The 9,595-nt window shown below is 41.0% G+C and overlaps 1 pseudogene; it reads right to left on the bottom strand.

The window, feature by feature from the left end:
- Window positions 1–1,587: 1,587 nt before the first annotated feature.
- On the bottom strand, window positions 1,588–3,551 carry LOC144320606 (U2 small nuclear ribonucleoprotein B'' pseudogene; annotated as a pseudogene).
- Window positions 3,552–9,595: the final 6,044 nt, after the last annotated feature.

Genomic DNA, 9,595 nt, shown 5'->3' with positions numbered 1-9,595 from the left:
CCTCGGGCGACCCTTGGCATAGCCCGGGTCAGCAATCCAGAGGTTGCACTGGTTGCCCTTCTGTCTCAAGACGTGAGATGATATATTTTTGGAATAAAATCAGTCATAAATACTCCAGTAAGGCTGTATGTTTTAAATAGTCCATCATATTAAAAAAAATACTTCTGTTGCTGTAAAAAGCTAGTATTTATTACTTTATGTTACTGTTTTGGGCAGGTTAATGAAGTACGTGACTGGTTTCTCTGTGTGCATTAGCAGACTTAATCCCCTTTATTGAATGTGTTTTCATATGGAGTCTTTTGATTTGCATTTTGGTTGGTATTTTGAACACAGGTTTAGGGTCTTTTGCCTTCAGGAGCTTGTAATCAAGTGAGAGAGACGGGCATGAACAAACAATTCTTAAAGCATCAAATAAAAATGCTAAAATTATTTTAAAAAATACAACATACTCCCCTTTATAACAAAGGTATATGAGGGAGAGATTAATTATTTATTTTTGAGGATTTTATTTATGTATTTGAAAGAGAGGGGGGTAGGGGAGCAGCAGGCAGAGGGAGAGGGAGAAGCAGACATCCCACTGGGCAAGGAGCCCAGGATGTGGGGCTCAATCCCAGGCCCTGGGGATCCTGACCAGAGCCAAAGGCAGATGCTTAACCCCTCGAGCCACCCAAGCGCCCCCTGGGAGAGATTAATTCTAATTGGAGGTTACAGAGAAGAGGAAACACATAATCTGTGATGTCCTGGTGATGAGGCTCTGGTATAGAAAATGCCAGACTCAGGGGATGCAAGGATCTATTTTAACTACTTTTCTATAGTCAAAGACAACTAGCCTAGCGGGAACTTTCTTTTGGGGTCCTATATACACTTGAAAAGTGTACATTTAAGCACACTTAGAATAATCAAGAAATAGGGGATCCCTGGGTGGCCCAGCAGTTGAGCACCTGCCTTCAGCCCAGGGCATGATCCAGGGGTCCCAGTTGAGTCCCACATGGGGCTCCCTGCATGGAGCCTGCTTCTCCCTCCATCTGTGTCTCTGCCTCTCTATGTCTCTGCATCTCTCATGAATAAATAAATACAATCTTAAAAAAAAGAATAATCAAGAAATAATTGCTCTCTAAATATGCTTACACACACGCACAGCCATGATAGCCATAGAAGATGTCACTTTTAAATTACTACTTTCCATCAACAATAATACTTTCTAAATTTTTATGCTCATGAAGAATGGATGAGCAAATGTATCAGTTGAATCAGACACTGGTGAAATCAAATTTAAAATAGAATGAATTCTGAAAATAAATTTGGGTGAAACCCATGGTGTAACATGTGTTTTCTGCCTGAATGTAAATCTGAGTTATACTTTTAAACTGTATGTACATACTGTATGTGTAATCATGTGTTATAGATGGAAGATAATTAAAATATTTAGAAATTAAAGTTTAGATGCACAGAGGTTTTTTTTTATAGAATACAAATAAAAGTTAATCGTACAAAAATGAGGCCTTCATATTTTATAGTTCAATAAGGCTAAACAAAAACTAGGTTATTTTTTAGAATTCACAAAAATTTCTCTGTCACTCCCCCACATCCCAACTATTAAAATGGCCTGACCAAATGTCATCAAAACAAACACTTTAAATAACACCAAGTCCTTTAAAGACAACTATGCCATATGTTATTTTTTGGCATATGTGATCTTCATGGCATGGGACGGTGTGATTTTAAATCCCTGTAAAGCATCCCTGGCACCTCCAGCCTGTCCATCATTTTCAAATTCAACAAAAGCAATGTCATGCCTCCCGGGTACCAAACGTACTTCTTTGAAGCCCAGAAACTGATTAAACAGCATAGACAACATCATCTCATTAGTCTCTTCTGGTAAATTGTTGAGGAATAAAATATAGTTTGGAGGGTAATTAGGGACCTGAGGATTTGGTGTTGAATTTCCTTGGGCATTTGCTGCATTTGGTGTTCCCTGACCAGGCTTTTTGTTTGCAGTGGTCGCAGTCTGTTCCACAGTTTTTGCTTTTTTCTTTCCCTTCTTCTATTCTTTGTCAGCCAAAGTGCCACACATTTTAGATATTATATCCGAATCTGTTTTTGCCTACTGGGTTCGCATTGGTTTACCATAAAATGGAAATCCTTGTAACTGTCTCAAGCCATTTGTGGATGAGCCCAGTTCCTTAAAAATAACAAAGGCTTGCCCCCTCATCTTCATGGTCTGTAAAGCTACAATACCTACCACAGGGCCAAACTGAGAAAACAAGGCGTACAGGGATCACTTCAATTCTTCTTTTTTAATTTTGTCTTTCATATTGTTCATGTAAATTATATGATTTGGTCTGATATCCGTGTTTGCAGTTAAACTGTTTCAAATTGCCTGGGGCCTGCGCTGGTCAGGTGCACCGAGGCTTGACCAGACCCCAGGCTGCACCCCTGGGTTTTATTCCTTTGTTCCAGTTCCCTACCGCCTTATGCTGAGGGGTCGACCTGGTGTTCGTAACCATTGCTTCCATGTATTGAAGGACTATTCTGTGCTATCCACATGGTATCCGTTTTCTTGAATAATCCCAACAATCCTAGAAAATAAGTAGTACTCAGTTCATCTAAGATCCAGCTCACACGAGTTGTCTGTTTTGCAAACACTTTGGCAGATTTCTACCTGACTCCAGAGCCAATGCCCACGTGCAAACTGCTCATGTGGCCTCGAACTATTCTCGTTTGACCCAGGGAAAAAAAGGAAAACCCTGCTAATATAATTGCATTGTTGTCAGTGTTATGGCTCTTCGTGTCTCCACTCCTCCCGTTGGGTGTGTCTCTTGATCGGCAAATAGAAGAGGAGAGTCATCCGGACTCAACGGGCTAGTAATGAATCTTGCAGGCCCCGCTGTATTTACAGATGGAAGAAACTCCAGAAACATGAAGGTCAATGCAAATTATCAGAACTTAGGATCTGTGGAGTGGGAACAGGGGGTCACGTAGGCAGGTAAGGCAATAGGTGCGATGTAACACTTAAGAACACACAGATAACCTTTGGGGCCAAGTAAGTGTATCTAGTTAGTTCCAAACAAAGTGTGTGACTCTAACAACACAGTCCTTTCTTTCTTTCTTTCTTTCTTTCTTTCTTTCTTTCTTTCTTTCTTTCTTTCTTCTCTCTCTCTTTTTTTGAATTTATTTATTTGAAAGAGAGAATGTGGGAGAGAGAGTGAGCATGAGCAGGGGGGCAGGGGCAGAGGGAGAAGCAGGCTTCCCGCTGAGCAGGGAGCCCAACTCGGGGCTCCATCCCAGGACTCCGGATCATGACCTGAGCTGGAGGCAGACCCTTACCCGACTGAGCCACCCCGGGGCTCTCCTTCCTCTTCCATAATTATCCAACTCTCAGATTTCACTAGTTACCTCAAGAGACAGTTTCTGCCTTCCAGGTTAGCTTCCCATAGCACTTCCTTCTGGGAAGTGTCCAAGGTTTGGACCCTTGCTGGCTTCTCAGACATCTGTGCATCGCTGGCCTGTTTCTGCTTGAGTGGTGTGGCAGGTGAAGGGCAGCCACACATTCTCTGGTACTCCTTTTATCAGGAGACACGGCCTATTTGTCTTCCTCTTGAATCTGGGCTGCCATGAGGCTATTTCGACAAACAGAAAGAGACTATGTGCAAGAGACTGTGGCAGCTCTGGAGCTTGTTTTTATGAGGGTAGCAGCTTTTGCTTTGGGCTCCTAAAGCCCCAAGACAAAAAATAAGAAGTCGGACTGCCCTGTTGGAGAGACCACAGGGAAAGGCCTGAGAATACAGAGAGTCAGAGAGAGAAAGAGAGAGAGAGGCCTAGCTGAGCCCCATCCTTCCAGTTGACTGTGGCAAGGTATCACGTGAATGAGGGAAGTTACCTAAGATCTTTCAGCCCCACCCAGGCACCAGCTAAAAATGGGTGAGTCAGCACCCTATAGAACAAAACTCTTGCCCAGGTACATATGCCCAAATTCCTGGCTCATAAAATAATGACATATAATAAAATAGTTCTTGTTTTAAGCCATTAAGTTTGGGAGTGATTTTTACACAGCCGTAGATAATGGAAGAAACAAGTAGAAATTCTGAATCTTGGACTTATGTTCCCCTACGGGATAGTTCCTATCAGTTTCTTCTTCTCCCTATCACTGAAGGTAGATGGTTCCCTTCAAATTACACCAATAAAGCCATCCATGCAGTAAAGACTCATCTGCCTGAATTCTGGTTCCCAGGATCCTTTTGCAGGCATGTCCCATTTGTCTTGAGTCTTGCTTATTTAGACGCACCCCCTCTCCTGCCTGTGTCTTTATAAAGCGTGCATGCCTTATTTTTTGTGTGTATGGATTTTTCTCTGTGATTGTGTTACAATGGGAGTCTTTTTATATTGATTTCACCTTGCCTCTGTGGGATGTGTGCATGCTCCTCTCTGTTGGTACCTTTTGGTCCGAGTCTTAATCATTGTGTGTGGGTCAATTTTTACATGTTTGACTTTCCATCTTTTCCTTTTCAGTCTCTGTTTCTTTCTACTGAATTCTCTCAATCTCTCCAGGAACAGGTAGCCGAGTGAAGTGGTTTAGGGCACAGACACCACAGTCACATTGCTGGGACCAGACCTCAGGTGTGCCACATACTGTGTGATGACCTCAGGACACGTTTAGCATCTCAGTGTTACAGTCTTCCCATCTGAAATATGAAGGTTGTAATATTCCCCAACTCACAGAACTGTAGGTTGGTACATACCTCCGCACAGATGTCTGTCTATATGGGGATGCGTGTACAATTGACCCTTAGATAACACAGGAGTTATGGGCGCCCCCATGGAGTTGATAATCCACGTGTAAGTTTTGATTCCCTGAACCTAACTACTAAATAGCCGATTGTTGACTGGAAGCCTTACTAATAACATAAGCAGTTGACTAGCACATATTCTGTATGTTATGTGTATTATATACTATACATTATACAATAAAGTAAGCTAGAGAAAGGAAAATGTTATTAAGAAAATCATAAGAGAGATACATTTACAGCGCTGTATTGTAGAAAAATTTGCTTATAAGTGACCCACATAGTTTAAATGCATCTGAAATATGAAGATAATAATAGTCTCCAATTCATAGAGTGTATGTGAGCCTATTCAGATGATATTGGCCTAAAATAAGCATTCTCTAAGCATCAGACATGATTACAAATTTGATTTTCACTGAGTCTCCTAGTCTCCATTCCCTGTGCCCTGCTCATTCCCTCCTGTTCTTCACCTTTCTCTAGAAAGTAAGTGAAAGGGACATTTTATTATTTTTTGGAGTAAATCAATAGAATTCAACATTCCCGTTAATAATTTTAAAAACGAATAGATTCTGATTCATTTCTCTATCAAAAAACTCCACAACTGGTCAACTACACTTCAATAATAAATAAATAAAAATTACACAATGAGATACAAGAATCTTTAAATTTGAATGAATATTCACTTAATTTTTCTCTCTCTCTCCTTTGGCACAAAGACTGAATATATGAAAAGATTCCTCATCCAGGCTTAGATTGGGGAGGATTTCAATGTTGTGTTTTTGTGGTGACATCTGTCCATCATGTCCATTTCTTGGAGGGAGAATTCTGTGGGTGGACTCAGCCCAATGCATTTTCTGATAGACCATGTCCAAGTTTATCAGTTTCTCTTCTATTCAAGGCAGCCCATTGTCTCAGATCAGGTTTCTTAGAAGTATACCAACCCCCAAACACATGATTTGTAAAGGAAATGCTCATGGGAGACACCACAAAGGGAGTAGGACTAGTAGGACAGGGAAGTAAAAGAAGCCAGAGAGGAGCCTCAGCCTGCTTTCCAGAGTCTGTGAAGTCCTCTGAAAAGTAAAATTCACCTCGGCTTTTGTCCTGATTGGAGGGGTAAAAGTCAGGCATTCATATTTTTGTGTCAGTGACTGGCCGAGGGCTGAGGGAATAGGAGGTGCATAGGCTCTCAGGCACTTTCAGCTCCTTGGCTCCAAGTCTGTAAGCAAAATAGCCTCAGCTGCCCTCAGGCAGTTTTACAAAAGCATCTCAGGGACAGGCTAGAAACTGGCAGAGGGCCACTCAGGGATGGTCAAGGGGATCCAAGGAGATCCATAGGGAACACCAAGTGTTTCCAGCCCTACATGTATCACAATGCAAAAACGGGAGTGCCAATACTTTAGGAATAAAATTTGAATCAGTTCAAATTTACTCTTCAATTTTAGTTACTCATAGATATTGGTGCTTTAACACATAGTAGGTGTTAGGTGCCATCCTCCTCATCTGATTGCCATACCCCATCGAGTAATAACAACATAGTTAATATCTAATTAGATTAGACACTAATTCCTTTTTATTTTAAAGAAGAGTAATTGCAATCTATCTGTGCCTTCATCCAAACTTATTTTCCTTATATCGTAATTGTATGTACAAACTGGCACAAGTAATGATAGAAGAAAAAGAAGAGAAATCATTCCAAGGTTAGCACATATCACAGGCTTATTAACATCTTCAGGTCAAAAAGACCTCTTTTTTAATTTTTAATTTTATTTTTTATTGGTGTTCAATTTGCCAACATATAGAATAACACCCAGTGCTCATCCCATCAAGTGTCCCCTTCAGTGCCCGTCACCCAGTCACCCCCACCCTCCCGCCCACCTCCCTTTCTGCCACCCCTTGTTCGTTTCCCAGAGTTAGGAGTCTCTCATGTTCTGTCTCCCTTTCTGATACTTCTAAGTAAGACGGCAGGAGCTAACTTTTTCTGACTGTGTTCAGCTCTTGAGCATGACCCAGGCCACCCTGGAACAATAGAGGTGAAGAGAGGGCTCTCTCTTACCAATTCCCTGACCTCACAGGTGTCGCATGGGCCATTAAACCCACTCCCAGGCTTTTCAAAGCCTCTCCCCAACTCATTCCTAAGGCACAAAAAAGGCTGAGCAGTGAGGTAGTGACTTTGTATTTGGCGGCCTGAAGTCTTTCTCTTCTGAGCCTCTTTTTGCCCCCTCTGCAACAACCTGTGAATCTATTGCCTTTGTGACTATGCTCCTACGAAAAAGAGAAGGCAACTGAATTTTAACCATGTTTAACCTCTATGGTGTCATGTGTGAAATTGTTAAACAGATACTTTCTCAACTTCTGTAGTCAGTGTTGACCTAGGCCACATGCATCATGCACGATACTCATGTTTTAGCCAATACGAAAATTGTTACCACCCCAGCTAGTGATGACTCTTCTTGTCAATGTTTGTGGAATATAATATGACTGCTCTCTGAGAACTTTCTTTCTTTCTCTTCTTTCTTTCTTTCCCTGTTTTTTTCCCTCCTTCTTTCCCTCCTTTCCTTCTTATCCATCCACCATCTATCCAAGAAAGAGATGAGGGAGGAGGAGTGGGGGGGAGAAGACAGAGAAAGAGAAGAGAGAGATCATGTCAAGGTTAAGAAGTAAAGCAGGCTGAAAGTATTATATAGAACAAATTAGAGGAGTTAATTCTCTATAGAAATCAACTGGTAGAGAAATTTGAGCATGTAGATATAACAGAAAAAGACTACCCTGGAAATAGTAATGAGGGCTTTTAAATAAGACAAATCCCAACGTAGGTGGCCTGCTAAAAACTATCACAGTCGTAGAAGAGATTATAAGAGGATTCCAGATTGAAGCATACTATGTATCCTCATTTACACTGACTAAGGGGGTCTCATAAACTCCTTAGTAAAAAAAAGGAATTAAAAGTCAATTTTAGAACTCCACTATACTAGGATGCTAGAACCCCACATACATACATTTGTATTTAGTTGTGATAAAACATATGAACGTGTGAATGTGTGTATGTATGTATGTGTGAACTGCAAAAGATTTTTATGGAAAGAGGTATGGCTAGCCATGACACGACATCACAATCACTTTAATTATATTCTTAACAGATACCCATACCCATACCCATAATTAAAACAAAAACAAGGGATCCCTGGGTGGCGCAGCGGTTTGGCGCCTGCCTTTGGCCCAGGGCACGATCCTGGAGACCCGGGATCGAATCCCACGTCAGGCTCCCGGTGCATGGAGCCTGCTTCTCCCTCTGCCTATGTCTCTGCCTCTCTCTCTCTCTCTGTGTGACTATCATAAATAAATGAAAAAAAAAATTAAAAAAATAAATAAATAAAAAATAAAACAAAAACAAAAATCATGCACAGAAAACAAAACCAAGGGATACCTGATTGCTTCATGGGGTTGACTCCAAACTCCCTTGGGGAAATCCAGTGGCTGGGCTACTAGCCTTGGTCATACACTGATTCTTTAGATTTGGCCATTTGGGCCTAAGCAGGCTAGGATCAAACTCCTGTGGAAGACTTGCTTTCTTTGCTTCTACTTCAAATATGAATTCTGAACGTCAGCACTCTTTGAGTCAAGGAAAGGACACCATCTAGCAACAAACAGTGGAAGAAAGCAGAGAAAACCAAGAAAGTGTTTGGCCCGAGGAATAGGGCAGGACTGGTTGAATTCCCTTCCTCTGTATTTTTTGGGTTGGCTGGGAGAGGAGCTCAAGGGAGCTCCATTGGCTCTTCTCATGCAGCTGGGGGAAGAGCTAGCCAGGGTTATGTAACATCCATTCGATAAAAGCCCAGTTCAGTTATATGAAGCCAGAAATATAATGTGTCTGAAAAGTGTTTTCTTTCCATAAAACCAAATGAATTGGAATCCCTTCTCTTAATCAAGAACATCTTTTGTTCCTACAGAGAAATGAAAAATTCCTTACACGGATCTTACTCTCAAATTGTTCTTGAAGAAATATTAAAATTCTAAAATATACACAGAAACAACTATTCTCTCTCTCTTTTCTTTTTCTTTTCTTTCTTTCTTTCTTTCTTTCTTTCTTTCTTTCTTTCTTTCTTTCTTTCTTTCTTTCTTCCTTTCTTTCTCTTCTTATTCTGCTATTGAAACAAATGTTTGGGACTTCCAAAGGTTTAGTATGTCAGCTCCAAGTCTAGTAGACCACTATTAAGTTTATTTTCTCAGTGGCTTTCCTCCGTCTACATGTACAGCGCCTACACATTCCTGTTTTCATCTACCTGGCTCTCTTCGGGACTGACCGATTGGTCCATGGATGGAAATATTCCCCAAACTGGGCACATCAGAGTCCCTTTTCAGGAATTGAATCTCTTTCTATCTCTTCTCTGGTCAGGAACTATTAGGCATGATTGAGTAGCTGGGATGCATTCCACATATTTACCATAGTGAGAAATCCAAGAAAATAAAACTGACCTCCTTACCCCTATGAAATAGAGCTGGAAGTAAGGAGAATGTCCTGAGAATATTATAATAAACAGAAGGACCTTTCAGTGTCTGGTTTAGCCCTGAGGCTCGTTCAACAACTGTTCTTCCAAAGTCTTGGTTGTTTGGTATTTTTCTAAGTTTTGAGTATTAAATGAATAGCTTTCCAATAAAACTTCTCCTTTTGCTTAACCTAGGTCAATGTGGGTTTCTCTCACATGTATCTGATAGAGTCCTGACTATTATTATGTCAAGAGCTTCATTTGTTCCATTTTTTTTTTTGCATAAAAAACCTGCTGTATCAGTTCTAAATGGGGCTCCAACTTCAA

This window comes from Canis aureus, chromosome 1 (genome assembly GCF_053574225.1).
Source record: "Canis aureus isolate CA01 chromosome 1, VMU_Caureus_v.1.0, whole genome shotgun sequence".
Taxonomy (NCBI): domain Eukaryota; kingdom Metazoa; phylum Chordata; class Mammalia; order Carnivora; family Canidae; genus Canis; species Canis aureus.
The sequence above is the reverse complement of the archived record's forward strand: the minus strand, read 5'-3'. Positions and strand labels throughout refer to the sequence as shown.